The 25,401-nt window shown below is 44.9% G+C and overlaps 1 protein-coding gene across 6 annotated transcripts in view; it reads right to left on the reverse strand.

Moving 5' to 3' along the window:
- ATXN1 (ataxin 1) overlaps positions 1–25,401 on the reverse strand; it is a 401,017-nt gene that overhangs the window by 165,694 nt on the left and 209,922 nt on the right. The window contains exon 5 of one of the 6 annotated variants that reach the window (XM_059399498.1): positions 24,468–24,528. The exons of the other annotated variants lie outside the window; for them this stretch is intronic. The gene's annotated coding sequence lies outside the window, so the exon portion shown is untranslated. The remainder of the gene's footprint in view (positions 1–24,467; positions 24,529–25,401) is intronic. 6 annotated transcript variants of the gene reach the window in all.

Here is a 25,401-nt window from a genome sequence, read left to right on the forward strand (position 1 = left end):
GAGAAATGTCCATCCAGTCCTTTGTCCTTTTAAAAATTGGGTGGTCTGTCTTTTTGTGGTTCAGTTCTGAGAGTTCTTTATATATGGTGGAAGCCAGAATCTGATCAGATACATGATTTGCAAGTATTTTTTCCCATTCTGCAGGGTTGTCTTTTGATTTTCTTGATAGTGTTTTTTGAGTCACCAAAGTTATTGATTTAGTTGAAGTTCAATTTATCTATTTTTGTTGTCGTTGTTGTTGTTGTTTCTGTTTTTGGTGTCACACCTAAGGATCCATGGCCAAACCCAAGGTCATGAAGATCCACTCCACTGTTTTCTTCTAAGAGTTTTATACTCTGGCTCTTACATTTAGATCATTGGCTCATCTTAGTTAATCTTTTGTATGTGGTGCGAAGGGTCCAGCTTTCTTTTTTTTCTTTGCATGTGTCTCATCTGTCCTTCCCAGATGTCCCAGCACCACTTGTGGAAAAGAGGTCAAAGAGGTTTTGAATATGGAATTATTTTAATCTGTTCTCTTCCAAAAAGGTGTTATATGTGCGTGTGTGGGTGTGTGTGTGTGTGTTTTGGAAAAAAATTTAGCAAATTACCTTTGAATGACTTTATGGTTACAGCAAATACATCCCACATTTTGAAGATATAACAAATTTTCAATGGTTCTGACTGAAAAGGACCATAATCCTGAGCTTTCAGAGAAAGAATGAGCTCTTGGGTGGTGCTTTTGCAGGGACTAATTTCCTAAAGCAATGAGGAGGAGCTTGAAATGGCTCGGTCTTCTGTTCTTTTAGTTCCATTTGTTTCCATGTCTGTTCCCCTCTAGTGAATTGTTTTAGTCTTTAGACATCTAAACACCTCTGTTCTCTTCCCCACCCCAATATCTGCCTATTAAGAGAACTTAATAATCTAGTTGATAGTAAGCCAGACATAATATACATCAAATATGACATCCAAATTCCAGTTTTAAGGAAAAAGAATTAAAGTTTAGAATTCCAGGCATCAACCATTCAGTCACTGGAAGAACCAGAGACTTTCGAATCCCCCTCCGGCATCATTGCTCAAACTTGTCGCACACGGAGATCGCACAGGGAGCTTTAAGAATCCCGAGGCCCTTACTTAATGGATCCGGGGTACTGCCTGGTCAATGGGGCTCTAATGTACAACCGAAGACGAGAGCCAGTGACCTAAGTCAGTGGTCAGAAGTGGCTCCTGACCCGCCCACCCTCGGAGCCAGCCTTCCTGGCTACCTCACACCACTTGCGGTGTGTTAGGGATGTACATTCTTCCATTTCTGTTCAGTTTTCTCATTTTAAAACTAACAAATACTGAATTTCTTCTATTAGTTCTCATTTAGTCTTCCCCCACACGCTGTTAGTATTCCCAATGACCAGGGACAAAACCAACTGAGAGATTAAGCAACAGCCCCAGAGCCCGAAACTTCTAAGTGGCAGAGAAATGGATTTCAGTGAAGTGGATTTGCGAACCCAAAGTCTGTACCATGTAAACCCTCTCGATAATTTTAGAAGAGCCAACCATGGGACGCCTGGGTGGCTTAGTGGGTTAAGCCTCTGCCTTCAGCTCAGGTCATGATCCCAGGGTCCTGGAATCGAGCCCCACATCAGGCTCTCTGCTCAGCGGGGAGTCTGCTCCCCCACCTCTCTGCCTGCCTCTCTGCCTACTTGTGATCTCTCTGTCAAATAAATAAATAAAATCTTAAAAAAAAAAAAAAAAAAAAAGAGCCAACCATTAGGACGAGGGTCCTATGGTTTCGTTCCAAGACCCACAAAGAGAATAGCCATTTCACATCTTCCCTCCGTCACTCATTTTGTAGGATGGGGCTGAGGGTGCACCCTCACTGAAGAGAACAGTGGTATCTACTGTCCTTTCTGTTGCGTGTGTACATGCGTGTGCGTGTGTCCAAAGAAGGGAAGTGGGCCTCGGGGATTTATCTGAATTTAGGAAGATATGACATGCTTCCAAAAATGCAGCTGGGTCAGGTTTTCAGAGACAGCTGGGCAGCAGTAATTCTTTCCAGTATTTTGATAAGACTGGCAACAGGCAACGATAAACTTTTATTACGGTGCACAAAAAACAAACACTGAGGGGACTAATTCTTCCTTCGTGAATTTAATCTGATGCCCACATATGATTACAAAGCTCCATCGTTGAAGACAGCAAGGCCAAAGGATATCAGGCAAAAATCTCCAGTCCTTAAATATTCAGGTTCTTGTGGTGGAGAAGGTACAACATCCTCACAATATCCTCTTGCCTGCCGAAGTACAGGGCATGCTCCCACCCTTTATACAATAGCAGAATAATGTCAGAATTGGTAAAATCTATCGGTAGTGGCAGTAAAAGCTGGGAAATAGGTTTCAAGTCACCTTTTCCTCCTCAGACATGTGCACTCAAACCAACGTTTGCGTCTGGGCATGACTGCTTGTGTAAACACATGTAGGAGTGCGTGTGTATGCGTGAATGTGTACTCACATGCACACACCAGGCTTGAAGGAAAAATACATTTCGGTCCTGTCATTTTTTTTTTATAGGTCTCATTTATTTATTTTTAAGAAAAGCAGTGGTGGGTATACTGCTTGTGTCCTACAAAAGGAAGCTGGGAGAATTTCTGTCCAACGGACTCAGACACTAGAAAGCAGTAAGGATTTGCTGAATGTCTTCGTAGGCCAGGATCAGAAGTGCGTTAGATGAGAAAAGTTTTTACAAGTGGGAGTTATACCTGCTTGTCTCCTAATTGTAGTGAATCTGTCAACTTTCTTTCCAGTGTATCAAGACTTTACTCTTCAAAATCATTCTCAGTGTGCTCTGAATTGCTGTACTTTTAAGCTAACTACTTCTCAAAGTGCTGTTTAAAAACTGACATCTTCAACCACATTTCAGGCTGAGAATATACCTAAATTTGCAAAGTCTCATTGGTTCTTGAGAGAGTGCTACTTTAAAAAATACACTTGACAGCCAATCTCTTGAAAATGATTTGTGCAGAAATTGTGTTCAAATTACTTTATGCCAAGACATTTAAGAGAGAATGTGGTTTTCTTTGTAATAGGCTAAAAATAATGATATCCTTTATCTTCAACTGAACATGTACATATGTTGTATAAGCTGTTGCATTTAAACAAATTGAAAAACAGTAGGATTCTGGCTCTAGTCCATAAAGAAACAAAACTTGCCCAGAATATCATGTTAAGCATTAAAAAAAAATACAATTAACTGTTATTTTCTACGAAGTTCAATCCCATATAATCAGACTTGTCAACCAGGTCCAAGGCATCAAATTAGAAAAGCCAATGTCTCAACAACACACAGGAAACAGAGAAGAAAAAAAAAAAAAACCAGCTAGTGCACTCCAATTTTTACATAGAGAAAAAGAGAGTAAAGGGAAAATTCATTTATATTTCTACAAATTGCTTTTGAGTGAGTGGACAATATGCTATCGAACTTGACCTCATAGAAATAGCGTGTAAATCAGATTCCTACAATAATTCCCATTGGACATTTCATTGAGTGTATGTCATGCGCAAAGTACTGCTAGGTAAGATACAAGGTTCAGAAATGAATAAAACATATCCATTGCTTTGAATTCAGGATATCGATTTTTTAAAACAAAAAGCTAAATATAACCAATTCTAATAATTTTTGGCTAGTCCTCTTTGCCAACAACAGTTTTTGTGAATGTGTGATTTGGTTCATTTTTTGCTTTTTTTTTTTGTTTGTTTGTTTAGCCACAACCCTATCTTCAAAGGAAATTTTGCATAGAATTCTGCATAGAAAATTTTGCATAGAAACATAGAAACCCACCAGTCAAAAATCCACATATAACTTTAACTCCCCCAAAACTTAACTGCTAATAGCTTAGTGTTAACCAAAAATTTTACCAAAAGGGTCAATTGACACTTTTTTTTGTATGTTGTATAGATCATATACTGTATTCTTACAATAAAGTAAACTAGAGAAAATGTTACTAAGGGAAAATACATTTACTGTCCTGTACAGGAAAAAATCCAGAAACAAGTGGCCCCACAGTTTCAATCTGTATTTTTCAAGGGTCAACTATACATAAAACAAATAAAATGGAGGCCATTCATGTTGACCTGCATTGGTTCCCCCACTTTTGTACCCATCATAACCAAGGACTTCTCAAGGCAGCCCTTGGAGGGTTAGTGGGCTTTGAGGAATCCTTAGCCCATTGGAGAGTGTGATCTGACCTCCATCGGTCTGAGGAGTCTGTACTCCTTAAACATGGCATCAGGGACCTTCTATGCTTTGCTCCTTTACTTCTCTGCCTTACAAGCTCACCACCCCCGTCACACGACGCGTCATTAGTGATGGAGAACCAACCGGTCTCTGTGCACACTAGATACCCTGTTCTTTGCTCCCCGTGCTTTGTTCATGTTTTTCCAAAGCAGGTGATCCCTTCATACCCCTCGCCAATGTGGTGAGAGACACCCCACAACTCTGCACACTTGGACACCATCTTAACTCCGTATATGCACCCATTTTTGCCGGTGCTGGGTGGTAATTACTCATGCCGCCTTCACCAAAACTAAGCCACGAGTATCTCAAGGATAAAGAGTATACTGTATTTCTAGTTTACTCCAGCTCTCAGCACAGGTCCTGGCACATAATATGGGGCTCATAACTGTTGAGTAAATGAATAAAGATGGATAAGCTCGGGTGGACGGATGGAGAGACGGACGATATGGCTTGCTGTTCTTTAATCAAACTGGTGGGAAACATATGTATATATTAAATCCATATTTTTCTTAAACTTGTGATAAAGTACACAGAACATAAAATTTATCATCTTAACCTCTTTTAAATGTACAGTTCAGGGGCATTAAGTACATTCACACTGTGTGCAGCCATCATCACCATCCATCTCCAGAATTCTTCATTTTGCATAACTGAAATTCTTACCTACACATACACTCAAGAAACTCTTAATAACGTAGTTTAATGATCTCGGGTGTGGAATGCCCAGCGTCTTCACTTCCCCTTTGTCCCCACCTGCTGTACAGCTCATGCCTTTTCATCCACAGTTAGGATGCTCCTTTGTGAAAAATGTGGTCAGTGTGGTTGAGACATGTGGTCAATGAAACTCTTAGCTACTAGTTTAGCTAAAAGCTAGCAGCTTAAGTTGTTCAAAATGATTTCTAAATTGTTTTCCTAAGCCCTCCCTGATTCTTACCACCATGAATTGTTAAGAGTCAGCTTTCAACCCGGGGACTATTTTGGGCTTCACGGAAAGCACGCTTTTAAGGAGGATGTGTGTAACAGAGCCTAGGAACAACACACATAGTCTGAATGTGATATCCACGTGAGTTTTTCGTATTTGGACATTTCTGAACTTAGAACTTCTTTTACATATGATGACTATATAAAAAAGTGGTAGCACTTCTATCTCCCCCTCCCCCTGCAAGGAAACTAATCATTAAATCTGTGGTGCATCTTATAATCAGGGCATCAGAGAAATTAGGGCAAGCTGGTAAATATTTCATATTTGTACAGGAAGATTTTTAGTCTAAAATGCCGGCCTATCATGATCCCACTTCCAATCTGACATGTAGAGGAGTCTAAGGCAAAGAAGTAAAAGGACTTGAAGGGGTGACAAGTCACCCTGGTGAACGAGGGAGGCCGGCAGTGGGCAGCAAAGGACCCAGACACGAGGCCAGGATTTAGTACCAACTGCCACCCCATGAAAATCTCTCCCCTTCTCCAGCCTCAGGCTTGCCATGTATCGATTACATGGGGTGGACTAAAATTCAAACAGGGTCAAGCTCTTCCTGACCTCCTTCCTCTCCCAACATCCAGTAGCTCTCTGACACTGCTCTAGAGTTCTCACCGGGACACAAGCTCAAGGGCCAACTGGTTTCCTTGGCATGGTTGGTTCTGGCATCAGATAATGGGGAGAGCCTCCGCCCCCTGAGTTCAGCTCTCCTACTCTCACTCTTGAAGCACTGTAATTCTAGCTCTGTTTTCCACCTTGGATGACCATTACTGCTTTTTACCTCCCCCAGCACCTAATTATGTACCTGTCCAGGGAACCGAGGCTGTATGAGGGGCCAAAACTTGGCCAGACACAGCCTACAGTTCTCCCTCCTACCTGTGGTGAGCCCGGATACCTAGACACACATGAGGAAGCCACTCAAATCCTTGCTTGAAAAAAGGCATCATATCGGTGCCCCAGAGGACCAACTTCTTGACTGATATGCCTATCCTCTGCCAAGCTTAACTCGCTGGAGCCATAGCACCAAACCTTCCTTCACCAAGAAATAAGCCAACAGCATGGAAAAGGGCCCCATCGGTCTTGCCTAGGGTGCTGGTATCAGTACTATTTTTGAGCATTCCAACATCAGGTCAGGGTAGACATCCCAAGCCTTAAAAAGGTAATTAGGGGAAATACACATATAGGTTTTATTTGAGAGGAAAAGTGCATTGGCAGCGTCTAAAATAGAAAGTTAAATACAGCAATGAGATCTTGAAATTTCCCCTTGCAAGAAAAGGGGGAGGGTAGGATTTAACATGAACGCGAGCCAGATTTGCTGAAAAAGCAGTCTTTGTTCCTCCACAAAACTGAAGCTGACTCTTCACAGAGTACTTACATTTCCTGAAATATTGTACTATAACCGACCCATGGACATTGTGACACGGCCCCTATTCCGAAAGCATGTTCAGGAAGAACCAGCAATATATAAAGAAAGCAATTTAGGGTCTCAGGGATGACTTCAGATGATTGAGAACATAAACTGGGACAACCTCTATCTTTAAAACATTTAAGTCATTTTAGCATTGCTTCAATTGCCAGACTACATAAGTTATCAAAAACAACAACAACAAAAAACAAAAGCAAAAACAAAACCCTCTACATTCTGTGGGTGGGGTCATGGTTGGAACAGGTGAAGGAAATTAAGAATATTCTTACCAGGGCGCCTGGGTGGCTCAGTGGGTTAAAGCCTCTCCCTTCAGCTCAGGTCATGATTCCGGGGTCCTGGGATCGAGCCCCACATCGGGCTCTCTGCTCAGCAGGGAGCCTGCTTCCTCCTCTCTCTCTCTGCCTGCCTCTCTGCCTGCTTCTAATCTCTATCAAATAAATAAATAAAATCTTAAAAAAAAAAAAAGGAATATTCTCACCATGATGAGCACGGACAGAGTCATACATAGAATTGTGGAATCTTGTACACCTGACACTAGTATCATGCCATATGTTAACTCTACCGGAATTAAAATTAAAAACTTAAAAAAAAAAAAAAGTCTCTGCTTTCTCTTAGCCTCCACGTGCCTAGTGACCGGGAACGATATTCTGTGAACAGCACACCGCCCCACCGCCTCCCATGAGAAATATGGCTCAGTAATTCTCCCCTGTTCTTCCTCAGCGGGACGGTGGCTCGTCCCAGGCTGAGAGTATCATGGTTTTGGCAGAGAACTGACTGAAAAATCTTGGCACCAGGGCTTACTATAAGCTGAGTTTACGCAGGAATGGAAGAACATCGGAAGCCCTGGGAAAATAAGAAATATTTCTAGGGTAACACAGAAGTTGGCCTTTTCTCTGCTGATTTGTTTTCATTTGCTCACAGGCTCTGACTCATCCCTGGAGCAACGCAGAGCAGGTCCATCGTTTTATTAAGCATCAAATCGGAGGGAGGGAGAGTTTTAAGGAACATTGTCATTTGGGGGCTGTAAGATTTTTGGTCTCTAGTATGGTTTTATTGAATCCTTTGACATAAGTCAAGTTGGGGGTCTCCCCTCACTACCTCTCTGGTTTTTTTTTGTTTTGTTTTGTTTTGTTTTTTTTAATTTCCAGGAAATAAGATATTCTTGTGTAGGTCGGACCACCGAGCAGTGGTTCAGAAAAGGATGATTTTAGCTTTAATTGCTCTCCTCACTCCATATTTGACGGTGGCACAGACATGTAAATTCACTGAAAAATGGGGAATCCATTTATATGTTGAGTTTAAAAATATCAGTGTCTTCTTCAGAAGTGTTAAGAGGATTGATGAGTTAATGTTGGTAAATCACGTTGCAATTCCCAGGTCAAAGATGTGCCATGAACATTATCATTATTTGTTTCAGTGGAATCTCAATGATGAACTGTGGTCTAGTGGGTCTAATTAGGATTTTTAAAAGCCCATTAACTTTAAGATAAGAGGGAGAACTTGTTTGCAGTATTCACTTTTACCTAAGTGAGTAAAGCTCATGTCCATGATTATTAAAAACTTCACCCAATACCATGTAACAAGTTGATACAGGTAAAAATTAACCAAAGGTTGTATGGATATATGAACGGATGGATGGATGGATGGTGGGCTATACAAATATCCAGCTGGCAACCAAAAATATCATATCATTACACGAAGGCCACTTCTATTAATATTCTATTAATATCCAATATAATATTAAGGCCACTTCTTTACAACCCTGTTTTCCTAATCCCAATTATCCCTGGAGAAACAGACCTTAGAATATAATGGATTTCAATTACAGAATTGTATTTTGTTTGGGGTTTTTATATATTATATATAGTTTGGGGTGGGGAATTTTGAGATAATGAAATCATTTGGTTCACTTTCTGTTGCTTTTCTGTTTCTCTGTTGTTAAACTGATAAAACAAAGATTTTCTATTACGTTGTACTCAGAAATCCTGGGCTTGAGAGGCTGCTTGATATTAATGAACTAACAGATGGGTGACTAGGTAGGTAAGAGGTATCACTCAATCACACTGTTGAAGATGAGAAAAAACCATGAGAGACGTCCCATGCCTCCAGGAAAGACTAAACTTCAAACATGCCAGACCTGTATTATTCTTAAACATTTATGAGAAATGGGCTCATTCACTAGTGTAGCGTTTAAGGACTTCCACTGTGTGGAAACTCTTCCTTACACTCAAGTCTCCAAAGTCAGGTTTATAATTTATCCTGTAAGCCTGATACAAGGTAAGGTTTTCCCCAAACTCAAAAAAGACTGACTTCCCTTAATTTCTAAGTCTTTATAAAGCTTATCATATTCTTTGTTGCTCAATAAATTCTCTCTGAAACAACAAATTTCTTTTTATGGGGAAAAGATAATCCCTTGGAACCCCCTGGGCCAACTGCTGGTTTTGCATGCTTATAAAAGTCAAGTAACAGAATTTTTTTTTTTTGGGGGGGGGGGAAGAAAATATATTTAACTAGTAATTATTCTTTGGAGTATGACTTTACAGTCACAAACACTGGATGTTATTATAAATTTTAAAAAGCATTATAAAGATTGCTTTCAAGAGCAACACAATAAATGGAAGTTGTATAATTCATGAATAGATACTCACTAGAAGAATGGAATAATACCAGTTGGGACCCCTATTGTTACAATAACAGTTCCCAATATATCATGCCTCCCTGTGTCTATGGTTACATTAATTGTGGGCTTGACTATGGGATTTGCTTTGGCCAATAAGCTCTACAAATGTAACCCATAGATCTAGGAATCGGTGCCTGTGGCTGGGAATAAAATTCCTGGTGATAGCATCACACACAGGTTCAAAACACAGCATGTGTTTTGGAAGTCAAGATGATGACACAGATGGAAGTCAAGGTGATGTCATTCGGAGAACTGTGTGAGATGACTGACAAAGTGGTTCAAAAGATGATGAGGATACAGTACCAAAGATGAAGGCTGCAAATGAATTCTTTCACATAGCAAGAAAGCACACGAAAGCAATATTTCTAAATCAATCTATACAAGACTTCCAACATGTTTGTGAGACTAAGTAGTTTAAACAGAAATCTAATGGCTTTATCTAAATTTCCAAGTTCTTAGATGCTTACAGTTAAGTTGGCATAAAAACTCATTGAAAGGGCGCTTGAGTAGCTCAATCGGTTAAGCATCCGACTCTTGATTTTGGTTCAGGTTGTGATCTTGGGGTCATGGGATCGAGCCCCACGTTGGGCTCTGCACTCAGTGGGCAGTCTGTTGAGATTCTCTCTCTCTTTGCCCACCCCCACTCATGCATATTCTCTCTCAATCAATCAATAAAATCTCAAAAAATACTTGATTAAAAAAAACCCAATTCATTGAAAAGATGGAAGACAGCTTAAACTTGAACTTTATGGTGTATCTCAGGCCAGACCTCTTCTTGATCTGAAGACCTGAAGACTAAGCAGTCTATCTGAAATACTCACTAAAAACAATGTCTCACCACCTCATTCTCATTAGGATGGCTACTATCAAAACCAGAAAACAGTAATTGTTGGCAAGGATGTGGAGAAATTGGAACACTTGTGCGCTGCTAGTGGGAATATCAAATGGTGCGGCCACTTTGGGAAACAGTACAGGGGTTCCTCAAAAAAATAAAAATAGATTTACCATATGATCCATCAAATTCTACTTCTAGGTGTATTCCCCAAAGAACTGAAAGTGGGATCCTGAAAAGGTATTTTGGTATTTGTCGATCCATGTTCACAGCATTATTCACAACAGCCAAAAGGTGGAAGCAACCCAAGCGTCTACCAGGGGATAAATGGATAAATAAAATGTGTGTGTGTGTGTGTGTGTGTGTGTGTGTGTGTGTGTGTGTAATATTATTCAGCCTTAAAAAGGAAGGAAATTCTGTCATATGCTACAGTATGATAAACCTTGAGGACACTATGCTAAGTGAAATAAGCCAGACACAAAAGGACAAATATGGTCTGATTCCACTTATATGAGGGATCAAGAGCAGTCAGACAGACAGAGAAAGTTGAGTGGTGGCTGCCAGGGGCTGGGGAAGGGAAGAAGGACTGTTGCAGTCTGGTGAGCGTGGGGGTTCTAGTCTTACAAGATGAAAAGAGTTCTGGAGGCTGAATGCATGATGTGAACATACTCACCACTACTGAACTGTAATCTACAAAGGCTTTATGACAGCAGAGTTTATGAGTATTTTGCCACAATTAAAAAAAAATCTCATGTATACCTTAAACTCAACATTTTCCAAACTCTGCTATGTGCCTGTCCTCCCCACCTCTGTGGACGGTGCATTCATTTCATTAGTTGCTCAAGCCTGAAGCTGGGGAATTCTGGTGATCACCACCATGTCTTTGTTCACATCAAAAATGTACATGGTCTTGAAAATGAACTATATCATGAACCCATCTACTCCTCTTCTGACTCTCCTGCTATCAATCAGGTCCAAACCATTATTGCTTCTCGTCTGGTCAACTGCAGGTTTTCTACCCTATTTCCCTGTTCTTCTTTGTCATCCTCCAATCCACCTTGCATGTTTAGACCCTTGCATGACTTTCTAAGCATTTAGAATAAAACTGAATCCCCTTGCCAGACACAAGGCTCTGTACTATCTGTGGCTTGTCTATTCTAACATCAATCTCTCCTACTCTTCTCCCAGCTCCCTTTAGCTTCCAGCAACAGTGGTTCGAGTTCATGATCTCTGGATGTTCCTGGCACATCTCACCTCAGGACCTTTGCATATGCCATTCTCTCTGCCCACACTCTCACTCCCACAGTGTGCCCCTTCTTGATCTAATGTCATCTCCAAAGAGAGCCTTTCCTTACCCATCTGATCTAACATAGATCCACCCCCCAATTTTGTTCTTCTTTTGCATGTGTGACTGTTCTCTCCTCTTCATTTCTAATTATATTTACTAGTTTACACGTTTATTATCTGTTTCTTCCAGTAGAGTATAAACTCCTGGGAGCGACATGGCACAAATAAATTTGTAGAGAATGATGTAGACACTGAAAAGTGTCATGAAAACAGTAAAGCAGGGTAAGAAGACTGGGTGCTATTTTACATAGGACAGACAAGGAAGGCCTCTTGGAAATGACGTTCGAGTATTCATCCAGGTCATTTTCCCGTTTGAACACGTTCGATAGCTCAGCTGACTTCCCCATGTAGGATTATGGTGCGACTGCGCTTCTCACCATCCAGGACAGGAATGCTGATGCTCTCCAGGGAGCCTTCGGATTCTTCATCCTTCATTCTCCCACTTGCTAATATGCCTCATGCTCTCCGTGCTGTCCCTTCCTGTCCAGAAAATGACATCACTCCCTGTTCCCGTCTATTCTACATACATGGGCCAAATTCATCTTGTTTCAATCAATTCATCTTGTTTCAAAATCTCTCGTGGCTGGTTCCTCTTTGCTTCCCAAGTCCAGACTTTTCACCCTAGATTTCCTGATAGTCCACAACAGGACTCCAACCTGCCTTTCCAAGTACCTCGTGTTTTCCCCATCTCAAGCACATGGCAGCTTCCTGTTCCTCGCACATACTCTTCCTTTTCCAGAACCTGTACTTTCTGACTCGTTCGCCTTTGTCCTACTTACCTACCCATCCCTGTCACAAACTAACCCAAATCTCTGGTCCCGTTTCAAAATCACCTTCTTCAGAAAATGTTTCCTGATCTTTCCAGTCAGAAGTGATCACATTAAGCATGTTTTAAATTTTATTACACATATGACCACATTCTGTCTTTTTAAGAAGATGTATTTATTTGAGCAAGAGAGAGACAGAGAGCATGCATGAGCAGGGGAAGGGGCAGGGGGAGACTGAGAGAGATAATCCTTAAGCAGACTCCCCACTGAAGGCAGAGCCCTATGTGGGGTGTAATCCCAGGACCCTGAGATCAGGACCTGAGCTGAAATCAAGAGGCAGATGCTCAACTGACTGAGCCACCCAGGTGTCTCATCACATTCTGTTTTCATGACATTATTACTTGTAAACTTTCTCTAGTCCCTTTGAGGACACAGACTGTCTGCCTGCATCACAAACACCTTGTTATTCACCTATTACTTTGTTATTCCAAGTGTGGTCCCTGGAAATGCAGAATCTTGGGCCCCACATCAGACCTACAAGAGTGAGAAGCTGCCTTTAACGAGATTCCTAAGGTGATGCCTACGTACTTGACCACAGCCACAGGAACCACTCAGGAGCCACTTAACTGGCTGAAGTGACGAGAAAAACAAGATATCAAAACCAAAACACGATTTACATAATTCATTCAAAGATAATTGTGAGTGACTAATGCTTTCACTATGGAAAACCCTATCAAAGCTGTATAGACGGCAGACGGTTAACGACATCAACCTTCTGAGGGAGGAAAACAAATTTTGCGTTGGCCAACTACATAGCTTGAGAAGGTTTTGCCGTTTTGTAAAGCTTGTCTGCGTATGGGTGGGAAGCCAGCACAGGACTTGTCTACTCAGTCTCCTCCTTGGAAACGGATCGGTTGGCTGTGAAAATCCTTGCATCGGAGTCTCAGAGGCCGGTGTCCTATCCTGCAGATTTACAACTGGGATGTGCCACAGGAAGATTCATCCTAAGGTGGACATAGCAATAGCACTATCTTCTCTGCTCTGTAACAAAGCTTCTGATTTTTTTTCCCTACGTGGAAGACAGATCACGATCAGGAGACACAGACTCCACCACTGGGAAGTGGGTGCTTCACTTCACTCCGTGAGGAAACAGGAGGTTCCTGGGAGTCTGGAATGACTTTCTAGAAAGGCCCCAGGCTGACCACTAGAGGGCACTGCGATGTGAAAACAAAGATCCTGGCTTCATCGTTCCCACAGATGGTGTTCTGCTTGTGAATTAAGCGCACCCCCCCACCCCCGCTTCAATCTCCCACTCCCCCCTCATAAACGGGCAGGGAACGAGCTCACAGCTTCAGTGATGTGGAACTTACACCTGACCTCCTTTATCTTTATTATTATTATTTTTTTAAATTCAATTTAGGTAATATACAGTGTATTCTTAGTTTCATGGGTAGAATTCAGTGACTCATCAGTTGCCTAAAACACCCAGCGCTTGTCACGAAGGAGTGCCCTCCGTAAGGCCCATCACCCAAGAAGACATAAAAGTGGCTCACAGACCTCTTTCCTCTTTTCACACACAGACATTTAAGTGCATAAGCTTGAGTCGTGACACACAGCAGGACTGGGGGCTGACACCTGACCCTGCCATCAGTGGGCTTGCCTTCCACTAATCAGAGGTCTCCAACCTTCTACTCCTGCTTTCTCCCTCAGAAGTACGTCAGCAGCAACAGCCAAAAAGCCTGCATCATCCGCCTTGTTCCCCGGACTGTTCACTAACGTTCTCAGAAGTTCTGACTGAGCTTATGTCTTCTGCAAACGTGTTTTCCTGGGAGCAGGAGACAGGCCTACAAGGGCAGGAGGTCTGGAGACAATGGCGTTCACTCTGAGGGGGCAGTGAGAATGTTCGTCTGAGGCCTTTGTGGCTGCCCCAGAACCAGAGAACCACGTAGCCTGGCTTCCTCCTGCACCTCGCTGGTAGGGACGAGGCTCTGAGCTCGTACCCCATCCTCCTCGTCCCCTGGCTCATCCCAGCCGGGCGCCCTGAGGCAGCCAGGTGCTCGCTCACAGCAGAATACACGAGGAGGGCTGCCTTCCCCGGGGCCTCACGGGCTCCGGCGGGGATGCCATTCCCCCCAAAGCCAGCTTCTCAGAAGTTCCGCCGCCACGCCTCACACAAAAGGCTTTACCACAAGAGTTTTCATACACGCTTCTCCTTCCTCAGAAAGCACCATTTGTTTGAGAATCCATAAATAACTCCGGCAGAAGACACAATTTGCTCAAATACTTTTGAGCCATGGAATGTAGTGTAGCTCCCAGAACCAGGAAACAGCTGAACGGGAAAACAGGAACATCTCGAGTCACCTCTCAACTCTACAGAAAGAGGCGCATTTTTAGATGAAAAACAAAGTAAGCACTTTGTTTACTGTTCTCTCTGGGGAGGAACCTGGACTCCATACTCCAAGGGTGACGTCAGCAGCCCCTTTTGTCACATACTACATGGGAAAAGAAAGAAAACAAAAACAAAAAACAGCACTTCCAAGTTCTAAGCATTGGAAAGGCACTCCCTTTTAGAAACAAATTTAGAATGCAAGCCTTTTTTTTTTTTTTTTCTTTTTTCTCTCCAAACGTCAAAAAGCCCCGAGGACCAGAATGAGCTTGAGGAACTCATGCAGCGGGGCCTGAGAGCTGCTTCCCCAGAGTTCTGTCCACCGGTTTTCAGATGCCACCAGCAACAGCCATGCAAGAGCCAGACGCGTCCTCGGAACATACAGCAGGGACAGGGAAGAGTGGGTAGGACCCTCTGCCCACCACCGCCACCATCTCACCAGAAGGAAACAACAGGCATCACTTTCTAGGAATTTGTTAGTGGTTGGGATCACGTGTCCTCTTTGCACTAAGTTTCCTTCTTCAGATTTTATTTATTTATTGGAGAGAGAGCGAGCGAGAGAGAGCAAGAGCCTGGGGGGGAGGGGCAGAGGGAGAGGGAGAAGCAGTCTCGCAGTGAGCAGGGAGCTCGATGTGGGAGTCAATCCCAGGACCCTGGGATCATGACCTGAGCCGAAGGCAGACGCTTGCTTAACTGACTGAGCCACCCCGGCGCCCCTGCACTCAGGTTTCTTTTGACCAAATATTATGTAGCAAAGACGTGGCTGAGGGGCCCATCGGACTCAAGTAAAGCCTCTTTTCTGGTTATCTGTTCTTTAAGTGCAAGCCGACTTCAAAAGTTCAGCCAATGGCCAGGGAAATGTTCGGGGCATTCAGGATGCCCTCTGTGCCAACCGGGCTGATCTCACATATGAATTTTTTAGCTCCTGACTTGAGGAGACAAGTCAGCCCTAAAATACCCAGCAACATGTTTATCTTCATTAAACAATGAACGGCCTTTCATACAAAATCCGACAGGACACAGATTTCTGTTCGTGCTAATGGAAAGTGATCAAAAGCCCCAAGATGCTTTGGTTGGCTTACTCTGAAGCCCGTTCCTGCTCTAGTTTCCATGTAGACTACATCAAAAGAATATAGATATCACGGGAGACTCGAAATGTTTAAAGTCTCTAGTACTAGTGAGAAAATACCTTTGAAACTACAGAAGATGTGGAACAAAACTTGTTTCTGTTCTCCAGCAACACAACACAGAATGGCCCATTAATAGGGGAGCTTTCTGTCTAAATATAGACCCCCTCACCCCGAGATGAGAGAGGTCCCCGATCATCTTGCTACTCCAAAGTAACCTGACTTACAAATCAATCTAACAAATCGTGCCGAATTGTTGGGTATGTACGAGGCACTGCAGGGATCACCAAGGCCATCAGTCTTCCATACGAGCCGGTCCTATGCCTTGCCTGGCCCCAGGAATGGGGAGAGGCTTTGTAGAGGGCAGCAGCAGGGTAAGAAGGAGGGTCTGACCACTAAGGGCAGCGCTAGGGCACCTGTGGAAGAGGCCCTCCTGCCCTGTTAAACTTTGTGCATCTGCTCCAGGTGTCTGCTCCACGCAGCCGTGCGGAGAGCAAGGGGGAAAGGCACGGCGTGAGGCGTTCTGTCCTCCCCTGTAGCATCTGTCCAGCTCCCACCGACTTTCAGGGGAACGAGATGTGGGGCTGAAGGAGTCCTGGAGCCCTGGGAGCCCACGCACTCTCTCCGGCTCCTTAGAGGTAACAGGTGTTGTGTGTGGGCTGAGCACAGCCTCAGCCTGTCTCACTGGACTGTCCTCTACCGCCACAGACCGACACCTGGGCAAAGTGAAGCAGACTAGCCCTGTCAAGGAAAAATGGGATGCAGGTCCTTCGTCCGCTCTGCCATCAGAGAGCATCTTTCTCCTTTCTCTCAATTCAACACTGAGTCTCTCATTCGACCAGAAGGACTGAGAAAGTGGTGCACGGCGGCCTCGCGAGCCTCAGAACGGTCCGCTTGCAAAAATTTGACTAGCCGGCAGAACACTACCACACTTGTTTCCCAGAACTGTGAGGAGGTTGTGTCTGATGGCAAGGCAAGTCTGCAGGATGGGGACAGGTCCCACGGCATGGACGGGGAGCCCTCTCTTATCAGGAGCGAGGCGCAGAATCACACATTTCATTTTGCTTCTTTGGCCCACGTTTAAACCGTTTTATCTCCACTAGAGGGCCTGGGTGGAGATGAAATTTCAGCCTGACAATTGGTTTTTGCTGCTGATTGAAGATTTAATCCCAAACCTCCGGGAAGGAGGGGTAGGGGAAGGGAGAGATGGTGGGAGGGTCAAGGTTAAGACCATTCTCAGTTACGGAAAGGGGCTTGCGTTGGTCCAAAGCTATGCCCCAGGTCGAGCTAGGAGGCTCTGACTCACAGAATGACACTGTTACTTAAATAAGCCCCCAAACTAAAGAAGACAGGGCACCTTACAAGGCCAGTGGGACTCAAAAATCCAGTTACCGCCAACTCCTTCTATTCTCTTGTTTCTCAAGTCCAAAGGATTGCACTGCATTGGTCAGCTTTTCTTTGAATTGTCTCCCACATCTGCCTCTTCATCATGCTCCCACATGAGCTTTTCAAATCTCATCTCCTCATGCTTGGAATAACCTCCTCACCCCTCACGGGGTGCTCGTGTCCGGTTTTCTCCCCGCCCTCTCATACATCATGAACACAGTGGCAAAGCTAACCTCACCGGTTACATGGTTACATGGTCGGTCATGTCACCGGCTTGCTGCAACATCTCTAGTGACCAGCAACCCCTGGTTTAGGACCCTGTGTTCATGTTTGAAGAGTGACCGTTAGAGGGCTCAGCTCCCTCCCTCTCCACCACCTCCACCCCAAACCACAAACAAAGAAGCACCATTTTCTAGGATTTGTTAGTGGCCGTGATCATGGGTCCCCCGTTGTACTCTGGTTTCTCTTGACAAATGATTATGTAGCAAGATGTGGTTGAGAGACCCATTTTTTGGTTTGACACAGTGGTATGACCCCAGCCTACCCTTCCAAGGCAATTTTCCACTTCCTTTCTATAAACTCTCCACTCACTCTGTACTGAATCACACATACAGTTTCCAATTTGTTTTTCATCTTCAGCAGCTTATGCTTTGCTCAGCACATGTTTTGCTCCTGTCTAAACCAGTCCTCCCCCAGCTCCTGCCCCGCTGATCTGGAGCTAGATGCTGCCCACCCACCAGGACCCCAGGATGTGAAACTGCGGGTGAAGAAGTGAGCCTAAAACAGGGGAGAGATGGTGCGGTGCGGTCAAAGACACCCGGGTGGCAATCATGGAAGCATTCCGAACTGATTAACCTCTCCTTAATTAAGTTTCTTAATTTTTAAATAAGGATAGTGATCTGTATCTCATTCAGGAAGAAGCCTTTTCTAAAAGGCAGGCTGACACCAGACAACACACTGCGAATCTCACTGTGGACCGCTAGATAGGGATGTGGCCAAGAGACGGGACTGAAGTGTGAGTTCAACCACCAACGGATTTGGTTGTCGCCTCACCATGTCTTTATGATGTCCCACTCACCATAGCTAATTAATGCTAGCTACGCAGTTGCCTTTGTTCATGCTCTTTGCAGTAAACGTCTTTGACCAAGTCCGGGCTTCTGAGGCTGCGGTGACCATACTGCGGTAAAAACCATCAGGCAATATGGTATGTTCTCATTCTTCCACCTAACCAGCATTCACTGAGCACCCACCATATGCTAGGCGGGAGAAAGACCCAAAAACGAATGAGAGGGCTGGAATGTTATGAGCTATATAAAAGGCGGATGCCACGTCTAGGACAGAGCAGGTGGCTCGTGTCCCTTCCAGGGCAAAGCTCTGAAGCATTTCAATGCTGGTGCAATTCTCCAGTCTTTCCCTCTTGCCCTGCGATCATGAAGGAGACCCCCAGACGACAGGGCACCAAGATCAGAGCAGCCTGTGTCACAGAGCTATGCCTGGAGGACATCCTGGAGACTCACGAGATCCACCGCAGACACCCTATGAGTGAGAACTAAACTTCTCACTCGTGAGAGTGTTGGGTTGACTCTTCACGCAGCATAACCCCATCCTACCCTGACTGATACAACAGCTTTCATTTTCTCTAATGTTACCATCTGGCAAATAATCACAGGTACTAATGCTTTGTGATAGTTCTATTTGCTGCTCTTTATTTCTTTACATTTCCTTAACTGGGTTGTAATCATGCCCTGTCCTTGCAACTAGGCTGGAGTCTTTCATATACAGTGACCTTGGTTTATCCTTTTGGGGATCTCCTCTTCAACTCCCAACTCACATGCCCCTCACACCATTTCCCCCCCCACCCCCCACCCCCCCCCCCCCCCCCCCCTTCCCCCCCCCACTTTTAGGGCCCCCCCCCCCCCATCCACCATTTCCCCCAAATTCAGGAGTGAGCTTCATGCACAGCAATGGTTTAACTCCTAACGGATGACTTCATATTCTCCCTCACATTAGGAAATAATACCCCCAATATAATGATAATTGTTGATTTTCATTAACCGAAAGCACTATGCCGGCATGGATAATTAGGAATTAAGCTCAAGAGCTACAGTAAGACTTTAGGGATTCATGTATGGATTTACTTGAGCCGTGGCCTCAATATCCTATTTTAACCATGGCTCATCACCAGGTTGCTTGCTGATCAGTTCTTACTCACTTATTTTGTTGATCCCAATGGCGGTGGCCCTATTAAATGAGACAGATCTGGGATTCTGGGATTCTGATTCATTCATCCATTGATAAACTCATTCTCTGAGAGTCAGCTGAGAATAACACTAATGGAATCAGACCTGCCATAAGAGCATCAGGTAGTCACTTCATCTCTTTATGCCCTGGGTTTTCTTCCCTGAAAGCAGGAGTTAAAAATCTGTCTTGTAAATTGGTTATGAGAATCATACAAGGGAACATTCGTAAAGAACTTAGAAAGTAGTTTTAAGTACAAAGATACAGTTAAGTACTAAGATACAGCACTAAGATACAGTTCCTGCCATGCTGTCGGTACTCTGAACGCTAATATTATTATTTACTGAGCACCTACTACATGGCAGATATCAGAGAAACAAGGATGAACAAGAACAAGAGGTTGTCCAGATCCCCAGGAGTTTACAATCCAGTCAGGGTGATGAATATACAAGCAAGTAAGTTACAAACAAGAAGGTGCTACTTCCCCTTGGAAGAAGGGAACCCAGGAAAGGCTCTGCTGGGAACATCAGAGCTCAGCCTAGTCTTATGGTACGAGTAGGTATTTTCCAGACAGGAGAGAGCACAAGGACATCCAGGCCCTTAAAGGCGTGTGAGAAGAGGCATAAAACAACAGGCCATCATTTAACAAATAGGTATCAAATGCTTCCTACGCACTGGGCACAGCGTTAAGTGCTGGGATATGAAAGTCAAGGATACTGATGAGGTTCTTGCTTTCACTGAGCTAACATTCTAATAAAAGGGACAAACAACAAACCCAGTAAGCCAGTTTATCAACCAAAGAGCTATGGAGAAAACACAGCGGGTAAGATGTCTGGAGTGAGGCTGGGGATCATTTGCCCGAGTAGCGAGTCGAATGGGGAGAGGCGTGAGCAGAGCCAGAGGGAACACCCCCCCCCCCCCACTTCTGTTATCCATGCTGAGAATTTTCCCTCCCCTTACCCCCAACCTTGAGTCTCCCACTGAGTAGTCTTAAAATGTTGAGTGTGTTTTCCTTCTCTCTTCACACAGACAGTGGCCCACAGACTCCAAATGTCCCTGCAGGTGGGCTGTTCCAGACCCAGACAAGGGACGAGGGAGCGGGAAGCCCATTTTGGGCTCTCAACCCAAGACGCAGCTTCTAACTCAGCTCACTGTTAGCAGCCGCATACGTGCATTTCGGCTTCCATCTGCCTTATTATGCTTGTCTTCGTTCTCGGCTGTCTCAGAACTACTTGGGAAGGCAAGAGAACTCTGATGATTAAGATAAAAGTTTTTATACGATCAAAACCTTCCCTCCCTCAACAGACCTCAAAACTAAATTAGGAACCACTATCCTAATCTATCAAACCTGTCAACCTTAATGAAAAATCTTTCAAATCTTTTACTTAGTAGCTCCAAAGACACTGCTAGGGGTGTGACTGAGAAGTGTGGCCCGAATGGTATAAAAAGGCAAATTCAACAGAAGCCACAAGAATCGGGGCATGGGATGAGGAACAGGAAGATTTCAGTGCCAGCGTCGAACCCTAGAGCCCACAGGTCACGGTCAGGAGCCACAAGGAGAAGATGGAGACATGTGAAATCTTCAGACATTCTTAGCTTTTGATTTCATATCTACAGTCTTTTTTTTTTTTAAACCATGCTAGAAAAAGAATTGCTCGATTTATCTTCGAAGAATTTAAAAGCGTTCTCAATATATTTACACACTAGCTTCACAATTTCCTTAGGAGACAGGATGGGACTCTAACGTTATTGGGGAGAAATATTAATGACCTGGTTACTATCTACAGGACTCAATTCTGAACATCAGGGAAATTAAAACAACAAAAAAAAATGCCAACAAATAAGATAAATGGTCCCTGACCTTGAATGCCTTACCTTCATCTAGAAAGTCTGCTCAGACCCCCTAAAGCAATATGTATCAAAAAAAGGAAACACCAGACGCATGTCAGATACATGGTAGAGATTTTTAAAGATGCTCCTAGAGTTCAGGGCGAGAATAGCATCTGTTGAATTCAGAAGTGATCACAATGGTTTCATGGAGGAGTGTAGAGATAGGACAACATCAGAGACACGTTAAAAACCCCACCTACACATGCCGGAGAAACTGGAATCAGAGACCACACCTCTGGTAGAAGCTTCTAGAACAGAAGCCCTGTGTACCACATGTCTTTGTGCAGTCCTTCTGTGCTTGGCATTACATTCTATGCTGGGACATGTGTCCTAACTCCAAGTAGCAGAATGGGTCCTCTGTTTCCCGAGATCCCCCACGGGTCCATGTGGCTGTCCACTTTCCAGCCAGAAGCTGCTGACTGTGATGCCCAGGACACGCTCTACCCACGGTGCCATCCTGATGGTGCTGCTTTGCTACAGGGCCGATGAGAGGCCCAGACTCTCCACTGACATTCCCCCTACGAAGCTCTGCTGGCATGATGGGGCTTGCAGAATTCTACTACAGACATCGTCTTCTCCCTTGTTAAGTCCCGAGCTGGACGTGGGGACAGGGAGTAACTGTTCACGGTGGGGACAGTTCATAGCAATTACGATATCCTCGCTCTCTGAAAGAGGGCTAAGGCCGGCCAGGGCCAAGTTCAATGATTTGATTTGGGCAATGGAAAGGGGCATGTGGGCTGGCTCCTCCTGCCCGAGATATACGGGCTGCCACAGTCATTATATTTTTTCTGGCCGCAGACATGTTGCTATGGAACCAGGACTGCCATTGTGACTTGGCCTCTAGCAAAGAAAATCACATCACTGGCAGGAGCGTTTTCCCAGATTTCCCTTAAAGGGATACCATCGAGCACAACAGTGGGCTTGTTCCAGGGTCCAGCCTCCTGCAAACCATGGAATGGAGCCCAGCCCCGCAGGTTCTATGAGGCGAACCTACGTGGGGCGTGTGGGCCTCCACGGTAGGAGCCCAGAGCGTGCCGACCAGCCTAGGAGCGGCTTTTTATGTTTTGTTTCATTTCCTGCAAGTGGTAAAAGCAAACAGCCCGGGGTATTTTGGGGGTAATGATTTGGTGACTCCCAACTGTCACCTTCAACCACTTATCACCCCAGAGGGAACCAAAGAGGCCCCCAAGTGGCAGGCATGCATTCAGGGGGCCCCAACTTTCTCTCTCCCAAGTGGCAGGCATGCATTCAGGGGGCCCAACTTTCTCTCTCTAGCTTCAGGCCTCTCCAGCGAGCTTCTTCTTTACTAAATGATGAGTACAGAGCAGGCATGGGATGTGTCCCCTCCCCACTTTGTGGGGGCCCTAAACTGTCCTTTCTTTTAGTCTCCATCCATCAGTTGGTTCCGTGGAGGCCCTGAGGTTCTCCAGAGAGCAGGAGAGCTCACGTCCCACTATCATACTCCGGTGTGCTCTGGGGATAAACCTGTCGTTGGGCTCTTCTTGGATAAGAGGAAGAAATGGAAACCCCAAAGTGGAGACCTCTGATGGACGCACATTCACGCACATCACGCAGTTCAGGACAGGATGATCAGGATGAGAGAAGGAAGCATTCGATGGCCAGTGAATTAGCAATCCATGTTCCAAATCTCATTCTGGACAATGGCAGAAAGCCGACTATCTCTGCACCCCGCTAAGAAGCCATCAAGTTCCTTAATAATGATCCCAGTTCGGGCAGAAGAGAAGCCCCCATTCGTTAAGCTACGATGATTAAGTTGACAAGTGGGATAAAATAACAGACACAGGCTCTCAAGACTATACTTAGACCGTCCCCAGGTGAGATGAAATGTGGAAATGAGTGCACTTAGCTCACCAGACTACATGAACACGACCCAGAGCCCGCTCCGGCATAGGCATCCTTGAAAAAGCCGCAGATAAGCTCGCCTACTAGGATTCCAGTGGACGATCAGAGTCTCACCCCTCCCTCCATCATATACCACAACTGCACTCTCACGTGAAAAACAGTACAAATTTTTTCTTTTTTATTTTTTTTTTAATGAAGAAATGTTTCTCCGTAAGCCTCAGAGACTGTGGGTCAAATCTATGCTGCCGGCTAGGGAAGCCTGTAGGTGCTTCTCTGCAGGAGCATACAGTCCGGCTCAGGGGAGGGGGCGGTACGGGTCTGCAGCTGGCCAGACCCTGCAGGTGCACCGCACTTTCTAGCTGCAAAGCAGTGCACCACCCCCGCCCAGGCACGACACAGAACTTTGCAAATGCAGAGGTTTGGGAAGCACCAAGGAAAAATACACCCTGTGGGAGAAGGTCTGTAACAGAAGTGTTCTGGATTTGTCCCCTCCACCCACTTGGTAGTAGCCAAGCACGATTACTGCAAAGTTAATGAGTTAAACAGCATCCCTCCTGATGCATGTCTTGGAAGGATGTTATTCGGTCTAACCACCTACAGCTCTGTAACCTCAGGAATAAAGGGGATTTGAAAGACAGATCTATGCAGGGTGGGTCGGGGCGGTGGCGGGGAAAGCAAGGGGAGACCACCATGCGTCCCGAAGTCAGAGCACTTCTCAACATCCCAGCTCTGCTGCTGTCCGAGAGGTCCCTAGATGGGGGGTGGGAGGTCCTCTGGGCCTCAGTTGCCCCAGCTGTACAGAAGGGCTTTGCCAGATGGGCTCTAAAGTCCCATCTCACGTTCACATCTTATTACTCTCCGTCGTGATATTCACGAGACAGCGTGTCACATGAACAAAACGGATGGCTTCTCCTCGCCCACAGTATTTCTATGCATCAGTCATTGAGAAAAAGAGAAACCTCCCTCTCTCCTCCTCCCTGTAAGCCGGACAAGGTAAGCGCAACAATGGTAATAATTCCTAAGAGGCAAAACGTGTTACAGCAAAAAGAAATGGCCGAAAAATACAGGAGTGAAACCGTTCTTTCTGGATGGAAGAGATATGAGAAGTGGAAAGAACGCTTTGGTGCCAAGTGGGAAATGGATGCTAGCAAGCCCTTTTCTTGGAGCATCATGAGAACCGGATACAATTTTGATGGGAAAATATATAAAATATATTTTATGCAAAACAAAATACATATAAAAGATAAAGTCATCTCCAAAATAGATAAAAGGGTTAAAGGATCACTCACCCTAGGAAAACAGCAAACTGGTTTCGTTTCACCCAGAAAAAGGACTAATTTCTTTGGAAAACTGGAAGAGAAAGAGATTTTAAATAAATAACATGAAATCCTGTCGCTTTGATATTTAGTAGGTGAAACCCTGATGCCGGATGGACGGGGCACTCGCTGCACGAATTTTGAAAACAGAGCTTTGAACATTTAATATGTAGGAAGTAAGCCTGTGAGCGACTCCTTTATCACGAAACGATAACCTCACGACAGAACGGGGGCTGAGGGTCGTGCCTGGAAACTCATTTATCAAGTGGGTCTTTTAAACTATGTCTGCAGCCCCACTGTGGGGCTAACTGAGGATGTCTTAATAAGTGACCAGCGTACCCCATGACTGCCCTGGGCCCTCTCCCCACACACCTTCCCCTCCCCAAAACGGCACCCCCCCCCCGCTGCACATCCCCCCCGCCACTGAAGCCAGTCACCCCAAAGGGGTCTGTAACACGGCTCGGGGGGAATATGGAGTTGGCAGAGAGACGCCCGACTGAGTAATCCCGTGAGGAAGCCACAGTGTTTGGGATCAAGTGTGGGAAAGAACCGAGCTGATGTGAATGTTGGAAGCGGAAGCCTGAAAGACAAAGAGAGATAAGGGGGTGACAGCAACAGATTGTGTAATCTACATCACAGAAGGAACTCGGCTCAAGATCCAAGTTTTTAGAAACTTCCAGAGACTGTTTTAAAGACGCCTTGGCAGGTTTAGGAGGGGATGTGAGGCAGAGCTGCTCCCGGACTGGCAAATCGTTCAAGACCCCAGAGCCTTCGGGATGAAGTCTGCGGGCTCCAAGAAGACCACGGCTTGCCCTACAGGGAAGGGAGTGCTGTGGCCCCTCAGGCAGCGGGGACAGTCTCCTCCTTGGGATGTCCACGGGCTGCAAGTTCCCAGACCCGGGATTCT

The sequence above is a fragment of the Mustela nigripes genome, chromosome 5 (assembly GCF_022355385.1).
Source record: "Mustela nigripes isolate SB6536 chromosome 5, MUSNIG.SB6536, whole genome shotgun sequence".
NCBI classification, from domain to species: Eukaryota; Metazoa; Chordata; class Mammalia; order Carnivora; family Mustelidae; genus Mustela; species Mustela nigripes.